Raw genomic sequence first — 19223 nt, 5'->3', positions numbered from 1 at the left:
GACACAGTTTCGAACCCGATAACACTACACTCCAACCTATGCATTCTGGGTGACCTCAACATTTGGTTTGACAAACCAAATATGCCCCATCCAAAAACAAAATTATCGCTGGCCAAAAAGCACCGAACCTACATCAGATTGACCACGAACCCACACACATCACTGAAACACATCCTAGATGTCACAGAACTAGGTACCTTTCAAACGATGGCTCCAGTCACATGGTCAGACTCAGACCACCGTTTGCTTGCCTTCCAACTTAAAACAACACTAAGCAACACACATAAAACCAATATCAGCCGTGGAACAAACTCAATTTGGAACACTTACAAATACAGCTAACATCCAGTAGAGATCTAGAAACAATAAATTATGTTAAACAACTATATGAGTGGCTACAGGAAGCTTTTGATATCATACTACCACCAAACACCACACAACAGAACAAAAGAAAACAAGCACCTTGGAGAAATACAGAGATAAACAACATAAAACAACTAATTAGAAAGCTGCAACATGCCTGGCTAAAAAAAAGCCAACCAAGACAAGCTTCGCCTACAGAAAATTAACAGATTATAGAAGTCAGCTATCAAAAAAAGCAAAGAAAAAATACTATTCAGATAGAATTCAAAATGCTAAATGTGCAAATAAAGAATTCTATAAAATTCTCAATGACTTTCGTAAACCCAATTTCCTGGAAGCAGCTCATCTCTTTGCTGAAGACTTCACAGACAATCTGGCAAATCATTACACGGAGAAAGCAGACACGTTGGACTCATACTTAAAACAGAGACAAAGCATCAACACTAACCCTTTTACAAAGCTACAATCCAATAATACTCTATCTCATCCTCTCTATTCCTTCCAACACATTTCACACAATTTATGGACCTGGTCAAAGCAAGCAGGCCTGCTGGCAGCCCGTCTGACCCATTTCCACTGAAAACCTTCAAGACAATTCATCTAACAACCTCTGCTGCCACTCCAGTAAGGAGAATCATCAACAACTCCTTAACTACTGGAATATTTCCAAAAGAACTCAAAAAGTCATACATACACCCATTACTAAAGAAAAAACAAACTTGGACTCGCTGAACCCTGACAATTACAGACCGATTTCAAATGGACTTTTCCTGGGCAAACTGATGGAAAGAGCAGCTTTCGCCCAGATGTCATAATTCATTGAAGAGAATGCCATGCTTTCAGACTTCCAAATGGGTTTCCATCCTGGAAGAGACACAGAATCTGCCCTCCTTGCCATCTAGGATGATCTGAAGAACACAGTTGACTGCAACGGGGTTGCCGCGCTACTTGTCTTGGACCTCTCGGCTGCCTTTCACACAGCTGACCATGACACTCTGATACAAAGTCTCTACAAAGCTAGCATAGAGGGGACTGCTCTAGGCTGGATCACGTCCTACCTTTGCAAAAGAACTAATGTCATCCATACCCTACCTTTCGTCTCCAAACCATACTTCCCAAAAGCAGGGGTCCCTCAAGGCTTTATTATCTCGCCCATGGTTTTCAACACCTACATGAAGTCATTACTGGCACTGATCAATCAATTTCACCTCACGTGCTATAACTATGCAGATGACACGCAAATACTCCTTTAACTGAAATACCCCGAAGACATTGGAAACTCGCCAGTTTTCAGTTGCCTCAGAGCCATGGATCAATGGATGACGTGGAGCCATCTCAAATTGAATGCTTCCAAAATGGAAATACTCACATGTGGCTATTGAAAACATTATGACCCACTCACCGCCTGGCCTGATGATCTGGGAATACCCCCTAAAATATCGAAGGAAGTAAGAAACCTCAGAATGGCCATGGACTCCAAGCTATTGATGAATGCCCAAGTGGACAAACTAGCAAGATCAAGCTTTGTTACTATAAAAACTCTGCAATGAATTGCCTCCCATTTGGGATTTCCACACAAGGTCCAGGCTACCATCTCTCATGTTTTGTCCAAACTCGATTACTCCAATAGCCTCTACCATGGATCACCTTTAACGACCATGAAAGTCCACATCGTATTCAGAACTCGGCTGCCAGACTACTCTTACATATAAAACCACAAGACCACATCTACCCTGCCTTGAAAGCCCTGCATTGGTTCCCGGTTGCCAGAAGATCCAGGTTCAAACTGCTTTGTATCACCCATAAAGCGATACACGGAATGGGACAGCTCTGCATAAGGAATAAAATCACCAAACACATTCAACAAAGGAACCTCCACTCTAGAGTGACACCTCGCCTCAAAATCCCAAGATACGAGAATAAACAATGGGTGGCACATCATTCTCTGTTCAAGCAGCCACACTATAGAACTCTTCATCCCCCAACATAAGGTCAACGGATAACCACCTTATCTTCAGAAAACTACTCAAGAATTGGCTCTTCCCCACATAATCACCATTCACAAAAAGATAGAAATATACAGCATATCTCTCAGTATATAAGCATTTATTTGTACTATAGCTATGTACCTATTTATGTGTATTGCTTTTTATAAATGTGTAGAATAATTATGTTTAAAAAATATATAGATATTCATTAGTTCTGCTTAACAAATGTACATATTACTGATAGTTACATTATTCTGGTTTTAACATGTATATAAGTGACTGCATAAATAAGTAAATCTTTTTATCATAACTATTTAACCTACAATTGCTTCACTATTGATCTACAAAAACAATTACATTTATAAATAAATACAATTTATTTAAAGTACAACACTTGAAAGACAGAGTTTATTTAATGCATCTTTAAACTACATATACTACCTTTCTGTATGCATCTATATACCTTCCATGTACTTATGGATCAATATATTTATTACTTTTGGATCTATATATTTATTGCTTTTACTTATTTATTACTTTTTTTCTAATTCAGCATATCCAATGCGCTACCCTATTTTTCACCCTATACCGCTCTCAATAAAACCTCTATCCTCAACTCTCTGAAAGTATCCAAACCTCTGTCTACTACTCTTTCCAATGCCTTACCCTATATCTCACCCTATACCTCTATCAATATATCCACTACCTCCACTCTCTCATTCATCCCAAACCCCATACCACTACTATGATCCCCAAAATAACCCTTTCAAGACTTTTCCCTACTCCACCCCTTCTTGCATCATCTCATTCCTCTTTTTTACTATTCCAATCCCCAAAACAAGCCTTTCTAAACCCTCCCTCCGACTCTTCCCCCTTCACCTTCCATCTACTCATCCCCCTCCACCTCCCTTTTACTCATTACAAGCCTGCTCCAAAGCAAACAAACAAAAAGAAGATTCTAAATCCTTCCCTCTTCTATCCCTCCACTATCCTTTTCAATCCAAATAACAGCCTAACATGTCCACCAGTCAATTTAAATTCATATTTCACTATACTAGCATGCTAGTCACTGAAAAAACACTTCAACACCCCATCAAGGGTAGCAAGCGCTATATAAATGCAAACCTTGTTACCTCTACTATCCCTATATAAATGCAATTACAGTACAATTACAATACAATAGTGTGACCTAGTAGAAGAAAAGTAATGTAAAGTCTTCCTATTGATGTAATACAAAATTATGTTCCTAACCTAGTTAAGGGTAGCAGTGTTATTTCTTTGTATTGACATCTATGGAACATTTAAAGTCCACACAAGTCAATGTACTCCCATTGGTGATGAGAGTGCAGGGGAAGGCATCAGCTGAAATAAAAAGGCCCAAGTCGCTACAACCATGTCGATTGTGGGAATGAAAATGAACAGAGTGGCAAGCACGAATTTGCTTTTAAATATATAAAGAGCGACAGACTGAAATTGTGAGTGCGACATCTGCACTCCACTCTCATCCTTCCTTAAACACAGATTCAGATATGTCTCTTGACATCCTAGTTCTAAAATTGAGGCTGCACCTTTGCAAAGAGCATTTTGCCCCTCACAAATGTACGGCCATATTTTCAGATCTGGGCCTCTACATTTTTATAGTTTGGGGCCTAAGGATTTTAGGGTGGTGGTTAGTAGGCAGCTGGTTTATTTAATTAGGGTTTCATATAATCACAAAAGTTAATCCAGAAATGTTAAAAGACATTACACCCTCCCAGTCATGGTTCCATGACTTCTGATGCAGATTATAATTAAATAAAGCTCAGAAATCTGGGTGTTTTGTATACAAAGATTTATCAGCTGGAAAGTATAAGTGTAGTGCTTAATTTGTGAATGAAAGAGTGCTGGTGCCTGAAGGTCTGCTGGGAATTCAGTGGTTGGTGCAATTAAATATTGGTGCGCCGTATTCCAAGGCTGGTAGTCTTTAAACCACTACCAGACACTGCACCTTTTCTTTACAATTGCAGATCCCTGCTTTCTGTGTGCAATGATTTTGCTGTCTTATTATTCTTCCGTCTTTTCGATCTATCTATTTTTAGCTCTCATGCACTCGGTAAATATGTGATACAAGAAAAATAAGTCCTTTTCCAAATCATAAGGCCGGTACCTCGCTGGCAGCCACCAGCTCAAACTGAGCACTGTATAAGTGAATTTAGACATGTCTGTATACTGGCTTTTTCAATCCAGTCAGGAAACCCAAGTAATCTTACGTTGTTCTACCATGAGCTGTCCTCTATGTCCCATACTTTCACTGCTTACTTTTCCAAGATTACCTGCATTTCAGTGATGGCCGTAGAGTGGATATTGCTGATGTCCTCCACATCTCAGTCTCTTGATCACATCTTATTTGTTGTTTGAGTTTGTTGATATACTGGCAACTCATAGTAACCGTAAACAACGTCAAATACGTAAACCTTTTGGTGATTTATTAGTGTCCATAAGTAAAGAGGGGCCCAGAATTTGCTCTCAAGCTCTTCTGGCATTGCGATTTGGCTTAATAATAGGTCACAATAGCTCAGAGTGACATAGGTGCTTGTTTTTCATTCCCAATCTCTTAAACATTGCCTTCTGTACATCTGCTTTACATTGCTACTATGTGAGGAATAACTGTGAAATGTTGTTATTAGTGCTGCTGAACGACAACCTGGACAACTATATGGAAATTGTTATTAAATATTAATTAATGTCTTGAACCTTCTTAATTAATTGTATTATTGTATTATTGTAGAGCGCCTCTAACACTAAATCTGTTTTTCTAACCCAAAATAAATAACTGTAGACAATGATCCACCCAGGGCAGCCCATCCAACAAAACAAGGCATTTTAGTAGCTCCAGCTGAAGCTGCATCCACAATGTGGGCCCAAGAAACATGGTGGCACACCCACAATGCATGCCCAGATAAATCCTGGGGTATATAGCTGTAGTTGGTGTTAAGAAAATGGTAGAACATAGGTAGTACAGGGGTAAAAGCAATTAAATACAGTAGTTCTGGACTATATAAAGCGTTGAGCATCAAACAAATGACATTAAATTAAACGCTTTGCTCTATTACCTACCAATTCAGGTGAATCGGTGTGCGGGTGGAGTAAATAGTAACATTTTTTAGTGCATGCATAATTCTTGGTTAATACGTAGCAGGCCTAAGTAGTGACTGTTGCAATTATCCAGCATCGATTGAATGCAAGAAGACACAACCATTGCATATAGTCTATAAGAAGGTTGGGAACAGCCCTTCTGAGAATGTGCAAAACATGGGAATTATCACTACATATTGACTCGAATTGTGTATTCCTATTGAATGTCCAATTATTGCAGCTTGGGGAGCAGTATTGGTGCTGCATCTATGGTAGTAGGCCAGTGAGAGTTTTCCCAACACTGTGTAATTTGTTTATGTTTGCATTTCATTTTAAATAGTTACGTCCCATCCAATGTTGTACAACGAGTAGGCAGCTACTGAGATTGTCACAATGAGCCTGAAGCATGAAGAGCCTATTAATCTGGATGATACATTTGGGATAATTTGCATATGGTAGTACTGTGCTTCTAAAGCAGAGGGTGATTCCTATCAGGAGACGAACATAAACACATGTGAAAGGGAGAACCCTTGAAGCACCTCAAAGGAGATCAAAAAGCTTCTGGATTTAGAGTTCACCACCTAGACTGTTTGCGAGTGACCCTTCAGGAAGGGGAGAAACCGCGCTGCATGCTCCGAGCTACCAACACTTTCTTCATACATTGAGATTGGATTATGTGATTCACTGTGTCAAAAGCAGAGGAGATGTCCAATATGATCACAGTCGATGCATCAACCTCATGTACAACTGTAAGTAGTTCTTACATAACAATGATCATAGCTGTTTCCATTGCTCTCCTGGAGTAGATGACAGCTACCGGATGTCCAAGATCTCTGACTCCTCCAGGAATCTGCACAGTTGCCTATTTTTAACAACATTTCCAAATAGTGGAAGTGGGATGTCTGGGCGATAACTGCTACTTCCTCAAGATCTCAAGAAGTGTTCTTAATATTGTGGACACAACTCCTTTTTTCAGCAACTATAGGACAATTATCAGACTGAGTGAGGAATTGAAGTTAGTGGCCGCATAAATCATGGTCATTTTAAAATAAAGGCAGGACGTCTGTTATCAGGGGACCAAGGTTTGATACTCAACAAGAGCTTCTCCACTTCAGACCAGCTCAGGAAAATGGAGGAGGCACACTAAGGTTTTGCTTTCACCTGTGAGACCACATACAGTGATGATTCATTTACAAACTGGGTAGACGTTGGTGTATTTGTATCCTGGAATTTGGTGAAAAAAAGTAGTTTGTGTTTCATAAAAATCGCGAAAGGGGTTGGACATGGTTAGGAATGTAGGGTTCGGGAAAGAGTTTAGCATGATAAACAGTTTTTTTTAGCATTATGGGCTTCAGAAGTTCAGGTCATCAAAAAGTCAGTTTTGACCTAGAGGAAAGCTTTATGACAAGAACGTCATCTCTATAAGATTAGTGCAATTGGCTTTCAAACTATTGTTTGCAAGAGTTCATTGCCCTCAGCAGCTCATCAAGCATGTCTAACAGGGCAGCCTGAATTGCTGTTTGGTACATGTATCCCAGACTGTTTCCCAGTCTCATATTAGTATCATCTTTCGCTAGATCAGCATGAGGGTGTTCCATGGGCAGGCTTTATGACCAGTCCTATAGAGTAACTTCCAAGTTTAATTTTCTCAAGATAGCAAACTGGGAAGAAGCCTGCTAGGTGCTTGCTGTACTGAGAATGGCTAATGTGAAAGAGAACATGTGTTCTGTAGAGCGGTAATAGCAGTAATTCTTATCATCTCCAAGGGGCTAAGTACTGTAGCTAATGTATGCTTAGTCTCATGAGTGGTCCCCGTTACCATTCATCCCACCCTTATGAGTTTATTCCCTATAGAAAGTCTAAGGATCTACAAAATGATGGGTCATCGATATGCATGTTGAAATACCCAAATGCTTTCATTTGCTGTTTCACATAGCCCCTTGATTAATCTTGTCAATACCTTTGGTAATTCTGCCTGCCAGGGTATTAAAAGTTCAACAATCAAAGAACAATTTGATGCTGGAGATGTACTACAGTAGCAAATCATCATGTGCGCCGAAAGAGGGTCCCATATAGGAATGCATTTACATTCAAGTTCTTTCTGGCAAATTGGTGCGACACCACACTTCCTCTTGTCCAGAGTCCCAGAAGAGAGGTTTATAGCCCTTAGGGACAGCATTAGAATTACAGTTACGGGAGACGCGCGAGCGCGCGAATCAAGATGGCCGCCACCCGGTGAGCTCCTCCGCGTTTTCGCCCATTTTTCCACATAAAACGACGAATGTCTGTCAGAATTTTGTTTTAAAGGAGGTCGCTGCTAACATTATAGGCTTACCAGCATTGTGAAGCGGTTTCAGGCCGTTTTGATCGTGGGAAGTCGTGTTTCTGGCTCCCTGGTTCCTGCTCCGAGCTCTGCATTGAGGGACTGCCTGGTTAGTCTCTCAGGGGGGCGGAGCATACTTCAGGAAAGGGCCTGGCTTGGGCCTAGCCACACCCCTAGTCCAGTTTAGCTGCTGCACCAGTATTTTGGAGGATTGCTTTGCTTCTTTTCGCTTTTTTTACTCATAATCTATTCATTTTTATTCAAATTTTATTATTTTTTCTCAAAAATGGATAATAAAAATAAAAGAAAACAGCAGATTTTACCGCCCCCAATAAAATCAAAGGTGGTGGAGTCATCTGAACCCTCGCTTTCTTTAATTTTGGAGGAAATTCAGGCTCTTCGTGCTAATACAGAAACTATTGCGACTGAAATAAAAAATGTACGAAAGGAAATGGCGAGTATGTCGATGAAAATCTCAGACAACTCAATTAAAATACAAGACAATAAAGTTAAAGTCGACGCTTTTACTCCACTTGTGGCGAAAATATCACCTCTGTGCTCACAAATTTTGGACATGGAAAATCGCAATAGACAATACAACCTTCGCATATTTAATTTACCAGAAGAGGTTGAGGGATCTAACTGTCGACTATACTTAGAGAACTTACTTCCTGGTCTTTTAAATGTCAAATTTCCAGAAAAATTTGAAATCGATAAGGCTCATAGAATTCCTTCACGTCGCAATCCTCAACATAGCAAGCCTAGACAAATGATATTTAAAGTTCTCCGTCACCATCATTTGGTTCTGATCAGAAAAGCAGCTAGAGAAATTCCTTCATTGTTGGTCAATGGTCACAAAATCTTTATTCATCAAGATTTTGCCAAGGAAACTGTTGCAACACGTAAGGGATTTACTGATCTTCGCCCACGATTGAGAAGCCTTGGATACCAATATGGCCTTTTTGACCCTTCAACTATGCGCATTTGGAAAGATAATTTTTCAAAATCCTTTCAGCGTCCTGAAGATCTACGACAATTTCTGGATCAGCAAGTACAGCAAACTATGGACACTCAGGGTCCTACCACTTGATTCTTTCATGTATGATCTTCTTTGACAGATTTATATAACTCATAATATTCTGGGCTCCAGCGGTTTCTGGCCATGCTTGTAGAGCGTGTGTGCGTCCCAATCTTCATATTTATGTGTTTTGTTTGTCTTTTTTGCTATGTTTTATTTCTTCCATTCCCTTTTATGTGTTTTGGAGCTACTTTCTTCTTAACATTTGTGTCTTTTTCTGACCTTCTTCTTTCTAACCCTTCTCTCTTTTTATTTTGTCATGGCTAATATTAAAGTAGTGTCACTGAATGTTAAAGGTTTACGCCATCCTGTGAAACGTACAAAAATTTTGGATTATTTGGGTAGTTGCAAAGCTGATTTTTGTTTTTTACAAGAAACTCATATAGATGATAAAATTTTAAACTATATGAAGAAAAAATGGGTTGATAATATTGTTTCTTCTCCTGCTAATGGCAAGAAAAATGGTGTAGCTATATTATGTGCGAAAAAAGCACATTGCCAAGTTTTGAGCAAAATTACAGATACGGATGGGAGATATTTAATTGTTAAGGTTAAAGTTCATGATTCTATCTTATTTTTATTAAATGTTTATGGCCCTACTGCAGATGACCCTGTTTTTTGGTCTACTCTTTCAACGGAGGTTGTAAAAATTGGTAATGTACCTTTAATTGTTGCAGGTGATTTTAATGTCATATCTGATCCTTTATTAGATAGAATATCTCGTACTAAATTCCACCCCCCTAAGGTTTATTTTGCTTTTAGATTATTTCTTCAAACCACTAAGTTAGTTGATATTTGGCGTTTACACTTCCCTACAGAAAAATGTTTTAATTTTTTTTCTAACCCACATAATTCTCATTCTAGGATCGATTATATATTAGTTTCGAAACAGCTGATCAACTGTGTTAGTAACCCCAGGATTGGCAACATTGATGTCTCTGACCATGCTATGGTTTCTTGTATTTTAAATTTAAATTCAACCTTTACTAACCAGCCTAGATGGAGAATGAATTCTGGTATAGCTCTCAATGAACTTAATAAACCAAAGCTCCTCTCTGCCATTCATGATTTTTTTCAATTTAACCCTGAAGGTACTACTTCATTGGTTAATAGATGGGATGCTTTTAAAGCTTATATTAGAGGGGTTACTATTTCTATTATGGCTCACGAAAATAAGACCTTTAATGCAAATATTAAAAAGCTAGAAAAGCAACTAGCGGAATATGAACGACTTTTTATTTCATCTAATGACCCTCAATATAGAAGTAAGTTGCAAAAGCTTCGATATGAATTTAATACAATTCTTAGTAATAGAGCTGGTGTTCAGATTTCTAAGGCCAAAGCTAAATTTAGTTTTAATGCAAACAGATCTGGAAGATTGTTAACGAATTACTTACGTATCAAAAAGGATAAAACTCAAATTACTTCTATTCATGGATCCAATGTTAAAATTGCTTTATCTCATAAAGATATTGTGAATGAATTTTTGGATTTTTACTCTAAGTTATATGATAAACCTGAGTTTCATAATGAATCTTTAGTTGATTCTTTTTTATCTTCATGTGGTCTACCTAAAATTTCTCCATCAGATAAAATGGGGCTTGACTCTCCAATTACTAAGGAGGAAATTTTAACCGCTATAAAATCTCTTAAAAAAAATAAATCTCTGGGTCCTGATGGGATCCCGGCGGAGTTTTATAAAGAGTTTCAATCCCATCTTTTACCCTTATTATTTCAACTTTTCACAACATTTGGCTCTATGGGAATTACTTCAGGATCCTTTACTGAAGCTTTAATTATCGTTCTTCCCAAACCTGATAAAGACCCCACCCTTGTATCTAATTATCGCCCTATCTCTTTAATTAATCAAGACTGTAAATTATATGCCAAAATATTAGCCACACGATTATCCCCTGTACTAGACTCTATTATACATTCGGATCAATCTGGTTTTATGAAGAATAGACACTCTGCAAATAATACAAGAACTTTATTACATGTCATTGAACAGGGTCTTACGTTAACTACTCCTTCAGGAATTATGGCTCTGGATGCTGAAAAAGCCTTTGATAAATTGCATTGGCAATTTTTATTCCATGCTTTATCATCATTTAACTTTGGCGATAATTTTATTCGTATGATTTCAGCTCTATATTGTGCTCCTACTGCTCGTCTATTTATTAATGGCCAAATTTCAAATCAATTTTCCCTTTTTAGAGGTACTAGACAAGGATGTCCCCTTTCCCCGCTACTGTTTTTAATTGGCATTGAACCTTTCCTTACATCTATAAGAAAATGTGATAACATTAAAGGAATTATTATTAATGAGATTATTATTAAAACTTTAGCGTATGCTGATGATGTACTTTTATTTATTAGTGACCCCTTATCCTCATTTCCTTCTTTATTAGAGATTATAACAAAATATTCTATGGTGTCTGGCTATAAATTAAACACTAATAAAACAGAATTTTTCCCTTTAAACATTTATTGTACTCCTGATATGATACCTATGAATGAAATTGTTTGGCAAAAGACTAAATTAAAATATCTTGGTATTTTATTTTCCTCATCTATAAAATCTACAATGACTTTAAGCTGTAATTTTGTCTTAGATTATATTAAAGATAAAACGTCTAAATGGGCATCGCTGCATCTCTCATGGTGGGGTAGACTGGAATCTATTAAAATGAATATTGCTCCAAAAATATTTTATACTCTTTCCATGATTCCCACTCAGTTCCCATTAAAATTTTATAAAGATATTGATAAACTTCTCTCCAAATTTCTTTGGAATAACAAATCACCTCGCATTAGTTATAAAAATTTAAAAATGTCTAAATGTAATGCTGGATTTGGTATCCCAGATTTTTTTCTTTATCACAAAGCTTTTATTTTAAAACAAAGTGCCATATGGTTTAGTCATTTCCCTTTACATAATCCACCTTCTTGGCTCCAAATTGAAAAATCTATGGTGAAGCCGTTCCCATTACCAACGCTGTTAACTATGTCTAACAACTCCTCAGTTTTTCATAAATCTATCGTTCTCAAATCCACTAAAATGGTTTTTAATGATTTAGATTCCATTTTTCTATACCCCATGTATAACACTGTTGAATTATCATTATGGTATAGCAATATCATTAAACTAAATAGGAACATTAGATTTTGGTTTTCGTGGATCAAAGCGGGTATTTTTTATCTTAAAGACATTTATTCCAACAATACCTTTATACCATTTGAGGATCTACAAACAAGGTTTGGTTTAACCCAATCTGATCGTATTAAATATGAATATTTAATTAATTCAATTTTAGATTCCTTTCCGCAAGCTATTCCGACTAGTGTTACAGCTGATCTATCCGTGTATATCCAAACTATATCGCTGAAAGCTAATGGTGTTTCCATTTTATATAAAAAATTATCTAACACGTTAGGCAGTAACATAACGATGATTGCAACCTTCTGGAATAATGAACTTTCACTTACATTGTCTAATGATTCATGGGAAATTATATGGATTAGAAGTATTTCTGGTTGGTTACCTGTCTCACTTTATCAAACCAATTCCTATATTTTATTTAATTCTTTATGGACTCCAATACGTTTATTCCAGGCTAAACTCCTTCAGTCTGACACTTGTTGGCATTGTAAATTGCATCCTGGTTCGTTACGACATATGCTTTTTGATTGTCCTTTAATTGCAAAATTCTGGACAGAAGTTTGGGATTTTATTAAGAAATTGTTAAATATACATGAAGACTTATCATATAAAATGTTAATTTGCAAATCAGTTACATTATCACAATCTCTAAGTTCTCTTGAATGTAGGCTTTTTGATTTTTTTATTTCTGCTGCGTTAAAATCTATTACCTTTTGTTGGAAAGATGTTTCTAAGTTATCAGTTCATGCTTGGTGGTCTTGGGTTATCTTTACAAGAAGAGGTGCTCAATTATCTTTGTCTGGGGTTAATCATAATCCTATTTCCTATCACTCTTTTTGGATTCCTGTTGATATCTATTTTGCATCTTAGGGGTATGTTTATGTATTGTAATGCTTTTTACGATTTTTATACTATTTAATATGTCATAGTAGCTCTATTTATTGCTTACTCAATAATTTGTTATTAGATGTTTCCCTTCCCCCCTCCTTTTAAGTTTATAAGAATATGACCACTTTCTTTTCTATTGGAATGAATTTGATAATGATTTTGTACGAATTGTATTAGATATTTTAGTTTATTATTACTCTTTTTTTTTTTTTGTATGTCTATGTTGTTGCTGTTCATTATAAAATTTCAATAAAATATTTTGAACTCAAGAATTACAGTTACACATTTTCCATGTAAAAAATAATCTGAGAAAATGTGGGACAGTCACTTTCGGTAGCTTCCCACTATGTCAAAACCTAGAGCTACAATTTTTTGATTATTCCTCTTGGTGGTGCTGTCCGTTTGTCTCTGAACAGGATGATAACATTGTGATTGTGATGTAGCAACGAGCATAATGAATTAATTGAACATAGCTCCCTGGTAGAGGATCTTACTTTCCCTGTAGCTGTGCCTTAGAGTGAATTCCCTCAATAGTTCTCACACTGATAAAAGCAACCTGCCTACAGCGTAATACATTGAATATGGACTAGTTTACATAGTGGCAAAACGTGACAGCACAGTTGCCTTCTCAGAAGCATCAGTGGGAATTCCACCCAATTGAAACGACCAGGTACTTTCCCTCAGTGGTCAACCAGGTGCAGCGAGGGCATCACTGACAGTGAATCATGTTGGATATCCTAACCGCACTGCCCCCGATGCAGCAGCATCAGCAAAGTGATCACACTTGCAGCCCAGTGCACAGACCCACAAATATAACCACTGCAGGCTCAGTTGCCACTTATACACTTATTGCAACTTGCCACTTCTCCCCCCCCCCCCAAGTTAGTGAACGTGATTCCATGTTCAGATCATCGAGCACAAGAGGCTCTGCGTGGGAGCTCCACTTGTCATGCCCATCCTGGAAGGACAAACACAGGCAGCAGACAACTGGATGGAGGTGATCCTGCCCAGCAAACTGTAGTCAACAAGTTGCTACGTCATGGGAGTGGACAGGGTCATCCAACAGTCATCAACTAATTTGCATGCCGAAATGGCGTCCAGTGTGTTGGAATTTAGATGAGGGACTTGAACTATTTAGCCAACTTGCCCATTTTCGGGCTTTGCTGGGTTTTCTGCACCTCTCCCTGAAGCCCACCCAGAGATGTTTTACGGCATGGGCAAAATGGGGATATGCCCAGAGCCCCCACCTTCAAAGGGGCTCCATGGGAAAGTAAACATAATCTCTCTCTAGTTCACATCTGTCTATTTCTACATCTGAACCCCTCTTCTTCTCTTTGCCTACCTCTACTTCTGTCTCTCTTTGCAGAGTACAAACTTGGGGTCCTCGGAAAGATGTTTCAACTGTGCTTGTGCGAAACCTGCTTCCAAAAGCTTGCTTGGCATCATGAGGGCAACAATTAGCACAAAAATGGGTAATAAGCTATTAAGGACAGGGGGACCCAAAATACTTCTTGCCTGAGACCCCAAAAAATCTTAAGACGACACTGAGTCCACATTCTGAGGACACTCTCCTGCCCTGCATGTGGCCGGGATGTCATTCCTTTCCCATATGCCTCTCCTACTGGGAAGGGGTGGTGCAGCAAGGTCAACCTCAATGGAATGAGTCAGGCTGGCCCTGCACGAGATGCAAATAAGTTGAACATGCAGTGAAACATGGAATTTGCCTCATCCACCATTGAAATTGGGTGCAACGACCTGTGATATTGACATCACAAATGTTACTTATTCCGCATAAAAGATGTCCCAGAATATTTCTACTAAAGGTAAGGAGATGGGAAAGTGCAAAACGGCAATGCCCACTGCAAAGGGCCGCCCCTTAACAACACCAATCACAAGCTTTTTAACAACAGCAATGGGGGCAATTGCTAGCGAAATCGAGTCCGTGGAGGAGAGGTTGGGGGCAACCCAAAGAGCTATAGAAAACGGTACACCAGCAGAGAACATCCCTGGGCTCGATTTAGTTGTGGAACTCGGCAGTGGTGATGGTAACCACAAAAGTAAGGAGCCTGAAGCAGGTTCCTTAGCATCTAATGGCTCAAACAAACGCAGGAATACAGCCAACACTAGTAACACTAGTAATTCTCAAACGGGGGAGTTATCGGATACTCTATTACCCTCACCCTAAAAATCTAAGGCATCTAGTAGAGCCAATAAAGATGCACAGCCCCTGATTACACGCAATAAAACCACGCCTCTCCCAAAAAGAGCTACAAGGGCTCAAGCCCCGGAAACTGCTACTGCTACTGTAATGGGTCCAAAAGATATCGATTCCACACGGGATTCAGCGCTTCCCACAAACACTATATTCTCACTGGAGGTTATCATCAAGTCTGTTCTTGAACCACTTGTAGGGGTCTTAAATAGTATTGATGTATCTTTAAAAATACTAATTGGGTCTAGTGTTTCGAAGAGGATTTCTGACTCTGCAACTAACTTGGACCCCACCATTAATTTCAGTCTTGATATACCTCATGCAGCACCTCCTCTTTTGGTACCCCCACCATAAAATCGCCCTCAGACTTCTCAGACTGTATTACGTAACAAGCTGCTCCGATCACAACAGCCACTAATGCAAAAGGTGCTGCTTGGATAGGTGCAACATCTTCGCAAAGGGAGCCTGGCGGGCCTAATCTTATTGACAATCAGCATAACGTAACTAGTTCGGGCAGCCGAAAAAACGCCAAGAGAATACTTAATCTCCCCCCTGCAGCAACCCCATTCGTCATTGTCCTTAAAAATGTACCCCCTTTACCAACCAACAAGGAAGAGGACTGGAAACAGCTCAAGAATAAAACAGTATATTGGTTGGAAAAACAGTGGACTGGACTAGTAGTGACGATCTGTATTACAATATAAACAATGTTAAATGTGTTTCGTGGGTGGGCTCACAAGCAAAAACTGATTTGGGTAATTGTATTGTTGTCAATCTTAGGAATAGGTCCCTGGTACGCTGGTTTATGGATAGGCTCCCGTGGATTGATAAGGCAAAAGGCCCCATTGAAGCAGTACCGCTAGGGTACTTTTACAAACCGCTGACAAAAAAACGGATTTGGGTCAGTCCCTCAATCTGCTAAATTGCCACCTACATTCCCCATTCCAACTTTTAATTATTTTTCTCCCTTAGATTATGTAGATTGACTGGGTGCGATTGGAGCTAATGAGCTAGATCAAAAACATATACCCTTTCAGGCCCAGACATGTGGGACAGATATTTAACCATTTCATCCCATGGCTGGGTCAGGTAGTGTCACTTTCCTTGAATCACCAAAAAATCACACCTCAATCTCGGATGTTGATTCACAAGGTGAAATTTCACTTGCACATGTGAGCAGTAGGGATAACCTAATCCTTTCTAATAGGCAAAAGATAGATAGTCTGAATTTTCCTGATTCACCAGATACTCCTTTTGTGCAATCTAATGTATTATCGACCGGTGGGTTGGATTTGCTTGTACCACTAAAAGTAATGGCAGACCCTTTCAGTACAAAGAGAAGACACAGTAAGCAATATAATACGTTAACACATGGTAACCTTTTTTGGAACATTGCTGGACCATCAACTAAATTGGAATCTAAAGAATGGGCTGATTTTATTGGGAAATACAGCATTTTATGTCTACAGGAAACCTGGATGCAAGAGATTGCACACCTAAATAGTTTTTATTCGATCCATACGTCAGCTAAAGCCTTCATAGGTGGCCATGATAAAGGGGGCTTGTTAACTTTGGTTTCCACAACATTGAACGGTAGAGTAGGAAAAGTGTTGCTTGATTCACCTCATTTTCAGATTATCAATATCCTGCTTAAAAATAATTTGACACTAGTTCTTTTTACCACAATAATTTCAACAATGCAAACACCAGTATTGCCCAAGAGCTGGAAGTTGCACTTTCAAGACATATTGTGGAGATAAATATGGACTTTGTGGTGTTATGGGGAGGCGATTTTACCTGCAAACTATGTCCGCTTTCAAAACAATCGATATGTCATTTAGTAGCAGGGGACACTGATGGTAGTTGCCATTTTTATCATAACCCCTGGGGATATTTTTAACTCATTACTGTCAAAATGTTCTCTTTTCTTAACTGTTGATATTATTGAAACGGCAGGACCTGATTTAGTATCTTATATTGGGAAAGGCAAAGGCACTTTAATAGATTTTATCACTGTGTCTGACTATTTTAACAAACAGTCTGTGACTTTTAATACACATAACATTTGTTTTAGTGATCACTATCCGTTAACTGTGGCGTTTGAGAGCCACTCGGTTGAGTCAACTATATCCGCTAGATTAACCCCACTAACTCATGACAAAAATAGGGGGTTATTGCGGAAGTGGTGTACTCTAGACCCCGACTTAGTCCTAAATCAAATAATAAAAACTAATTTAAATCAAGTCTTAACTTGTCTGGAACATAGTATAAACCCTCAAGCTATGATAACCTCTTTTGATGCCATAACAGAAACAATAAAGGTGGGACTGTCTAAGACAAAGAGAGAGACCACTGGTTAATAAAAGTTGGTTTGATAGCCAATGCACACACCTACATAATAACTTAATTAAGGCCTTAAAAGTCAGACCCCGAAACTCACTTGATGTAAAAAAATTACGACTTGAATAAAAGCAAGCGTTAGAAAAACGCAAGCAAGAAATTAGACAAGACGCCTGGGAGAAACTCCACGTAGCATGCAGGAGGAAAGATTCTAAACTTTTTTGGCTAACAGTCAATCAGTACTATGTAAATGGCACTAACAATGGAAATATCGATGCCACAATTATGCCTGATACCTGGGTAGAACACTTTTCGGGCCTTGATAAACTAGCAGTGATTCAGTCCCACACACTAATCTTCAATATGGAACTTCAACTCTTGTACCACCGACAATAGATGAGGCAGAAAGGGCTCTATCCCAGACCGTGAAGAACAAGGCCTCGGGTCCTGACGGTATCCCCGTGGACCTGTTCCTGGCAAATATTCCCTTGTGGCTTCCACTGTTAACTAACATTTTTAAATGCTATGTGGCCCAGGGTCCACCTGAGTCATGGAGAGTAGTAACAATAGTTCCCATTTTTAAAAAGGGAGACAGGTCGGACCCTAAATGCTACCGGCCAATATCTCTAATTGACTGTACATGCAAGATTATGGGGCGAATAATTTGGGAAAGACTGACGGATTAGGTAACAGAAAGTGGGTGCTTTTCTGATATCCAATACGGCTTCAAGAGAGGTCTGGGTACAGTCGAACAGTGCCTCAACCTGCACCTGGTCATAGGTAAATATACTCAAGCCAAGCCTGGATCTCTTTATCTTGGATTCATGGGCTTGACGTCCGGCTTTGACTGGGTGCAGAGAGGAAGACTGTGGGAGAAAATGCTAATCATGGGCATTGATCCGCCCATTGTGCATTTCCTGGCAGCTATGAACCAGGAAGTGATGGGGAGAGTTTGTCATGGAGCAGGTGGCGAACTTAATGCCCCATTGAGGATGGATCGCGGGGTACGCCAGGGCTGCGTCCTTGCTCCCTTTTTATTTTGTTTATATATAAATGATTTAGAAATCCAAATCAAAAAAGGGAATGTGGATGCTCTGCTGGTAGGTCATAGGTCACTACCAGCGCTTTTATATGCAGACGACTGTGTATTGATGTCCAGAACCGGAGTGGGGCTTCAGAGGCTTTTGACTAGTTTTAATGATTTTATGAACGATCTCGGCCTAAAAACTAATGTAGCAAAATCACATATCATGGTGGTGGGTATATCCCCCAACATTTTAAAGACATGTTTCATGAAAAATGAAAAATTGCCGTACGTGCTGACATTTTCCTACTTAGGGATTTTGTTCACTCCAAAAAGTTCTAGGTGTCACTTAGTCGAGGCTAAGATTAGGGGCTTTAATCAAAATGTGGAGGTCATCTTTAGAATTACCAAAAAGTTAGGCTCTAGGCCCATCAAAGCCATTATCGACATTTATAAAGCCCGCACGTGTGCTGTCACTCTGTATAGCGCTGGAGTCTGGGGTTCTCGTAATATCAAAGGCCTGCAGAGGGCAGAAAACACGTTCATGAAGCAACTCTTGACAGTACCCAAAAGTACCGCTGTGACAATTTGCCATAATGAACTTGGTGTGACTCCGCTGTCATTTTGCATACAACTAGCTCCGTTATTGCTTTGGTATAAATCTGGGCAAAAGAGGAAGCGATCTTGAATCGTGCACTTATCTCAGACTGTTTGAAGTTGGATCGTTTTT

This window comes from Triturus cristatus, chromosome 4_2 (genome assembly GCF_964204655.1).
Source record: "Triturus cristatus chromosome 4_2, aTriCri1.1, whole genome shotgun sequence".
Classification (NCBI taxonomy): domain Eukaryota; kingdom Metazoa; phylum Chordata; class Amphibia; order Caudata; family Salamandridae; genus Triturus; species Triturus cristatus.
This window is presented reverse-complemented; position numbering follows the sequence as displayed.